This window comes from Sinocyclocheilus anshuiensis, unplaced genomic scaffold (assembly GCF_001515605.1).
Source record: "Sinocyclocheilus anshuiensis isolate Anshui unplaced genomic scaffold, SAMN03320099.WGS_v1.1 scaffold407, whole genome shotgun sequence".
Classification (NCBI taxonomy): domain Eukaryota; kingdom Metazoa; phylum Chordata; class Actinopteri; order Cypriniformes; family Cyprinidae; genus Sinocyclocheilus; species Sinocyclocheilus anshuiensis.
The window spans coordinates 284,812-287,308 of NW_015552593.1; the positions used below are offsets into that span (position 1 = coordinate 284,812).

The 2,497-nt window shown below is 46.6% G+C and overlaps 1 protein-coding gene across 2 annotated transcripts in view; it reads left to right on the top strand.

Moving 5' to 3' along the window:
* The window catches only part of ipmka (inositol polyphosphate multikinase a), a 13,403-nt gene that overhangs the window by 6,116 nt on the left and 4,790 nt on the right, over nucleotides 1-2,497 (top strand). The gene's annotated exons all lie outside the window — the stretch shown is intronic.

Below are 2,497 nucleotides of genomic sequence, written 5' to 3' on the forward strand. Positions count from 1 at the left end.
GACCAGAAGGCAACAGTTCGAAGAGAGAGTAGGCTGGGTGTGAGGGGTCCAGGGTGATTTTCTTAGCCCTTTTCCTCACTCTGGAGGTGTAAAGATCTTGATCTACCACCGATAATCCTCTCAGCAGTCCTGATTTGGTAGCTGAACCAAACCAGACAGTTATAGATGAACACAGGACAGACTCGATGGCCGAGTAGAACTGTGTGAGCAGCTCCTGTGGCAGGTTAAATTTCCTCAGCTGGCGAAGGAAGTACAACCTTTCCTGGGCCTTTTTAGCAAAGGAGTCTATGTGAGTGTCCCACTTCAGGTCCTGAGAGATAGTGGTGCCCAGGAATCTGAATGACTCTACTGCAGCCTCAGTGCTGTCCATGATGGTGAGTGGGGAGAGTGCAGGGTGGTTTCTCCTGAAGTCCACGATCATCTCCACATTTTTGAGCATGTTAAGCTCCAGGTTGTTAAGACTGCACCAGACAGCCAGCTCTTCAACCTCCTGTTTGTAAGCAGACTCGTCACCGACCTTGATGAGGCCGATGACTGTAGTGTCGTCCGCAAACTTCAGGAGCTTGACAGAGGGGTCCTTTGAAGTGCAGTCATTCTTGTAGAGGGAGAAGAGCAGTGGGGAGAGTACACAACCCTGAGGGGCGTCAGTGCTGATGGTGATAGTCCTGGATGTGAGTTTGCCGAGCCTCACTAGCTGCTGCCTGTCTTTCAGGAAGCTGGTGATCCACTGACAGATGGAAGTGGGCACAGAGAGCTGTGTGAGTTTGTCTGAGAGAAGGTCAGGCATGATGGTATCGAAAGCCGAACTGAAGTCCACAAATAGGATCCTTGTGTAATTCCCAGGTCTGTCGAGGTGTTGCAGGATGTAATGCAGTCCCATGTTGACTGTATCATCAAAGGACCTGTTTGCTCTGTAGGCAAACTGAAGAAGATCCAGCAAGGGTCCAGTGATGTCCTTCAAGTAGACCAGGACCAGTCGCTTAAATGACTTCATGATCACAGACGCGAGAGCGACAGGTCTGTAATCATTATGTCCAGTGATTTTGGGCTTTTTGGGGACTGAAATGATGGTGGAGCATTTGAAGCAGCAGGGAACTTCACACAGCTCCAGAGTTGGCTGAAAAGTGTTTTCTCAGCTTTTAAGAGTAGTTTTTTTTTAGCCACTCTGATCTCCTTTGTTAGTCTGTATGATATGCATCCTTTATTGCTGTGTAACAGTAATCCAATATATTGCTGTCTCTGGTGGGACATGTAATGTGCTGATTGTATTTTGGCAGTTCACGGGAGAGATTTGATTTGTTAAAATCTCCAAGAATGATTAAAATAGAGTCTGGGTACCTTTGCTCCATTTCAGTTATTTGTTTGGCCAGCTGTTGCATCGCGTCGCTCATGCACACGTCCGGAGGAACGTACACATTTGCCAGAATGAAAGAGGAAAACTCCCGCGGCGAGTAGAAATGTTTACAGTTTATGAAGAGTGCCTTTAAGTTAGGAAAGCACACCTTTTTCGTTGATGTAGAAACACAATCCTCCACCTCTCGTTTTCCCCGTTAACTCCGCGATGCGATCCGCTCTGAACAGCTGGTAGCCCGGCAGATGAAGCGTGTTATCTGGAATGGCTTCACTCAGCCAGGTTTCAGTGAAGCATAGTGCAGCAGAGTTTGAAAAGTCCTTGTTGGTGCGGGTGAGGAAAAGAAGTTCATCCGTTTTGTTGAGAAGGGAACGGACATTCGTGAGATGAATGCCTGGGAGCGCAGTTCGAAAGCTGCACGCGCGGAGCTTAACCAGGGCGCCGGCGCGTTTCCCTCTTCTGCGTCTGAACAACACAGCTATACCTCCAACTAGAATGTCCAACGAAACGTCCGAATAATCAAAAACCGGAAAAATATTGTCTGGGATGTGTTGCTTAAGGGGTCATTGGATGCCCATTTTCCACAAGTTGATATGATTCTTTAGGGTCTTAATGAAAAGTCTGTAACATAGTTTGGTTAAAATTTCTCAATGGTAGTGTAAAAAACAAATTTTCTACTCTGTCAAAAACAGCTCTTTTCAGAGCAAGCCGTTTTGTAGCATTTTCCTTTAAATGTTAATGAGCTCTGCTGACCCCGCCCCTCTCTTCCGAGCCGCTCTCTGAGGGACTGTTTACTTTAGCCGCATTCATCGTGAAACTTGCTAATTAGCACATTATTAGGAAAGGCGATTTGCAAAGATTCATTAAAAAAACCTTATACTCACTTCTTCTGTATGTGAAGCTGGATCATGAATGATTCGCACGAACATAGCATTTATGTAGATCGGGGGCGCATTCTCTTCAAAAACAAACGTAATCCACTGCGTCTTCAGCTGCTCAGATGTCGTGAGTAAATGGCGACTGCTATGGTCATTATTACATCCAACAACAGAACACCTCAATCGCTTAGGAGTCATTCTTGTCTACATCTGCTCCGGCGGTGAAACAATGGCGGACTGATGACAGCTCACTCAGGGCAGGTCTAAG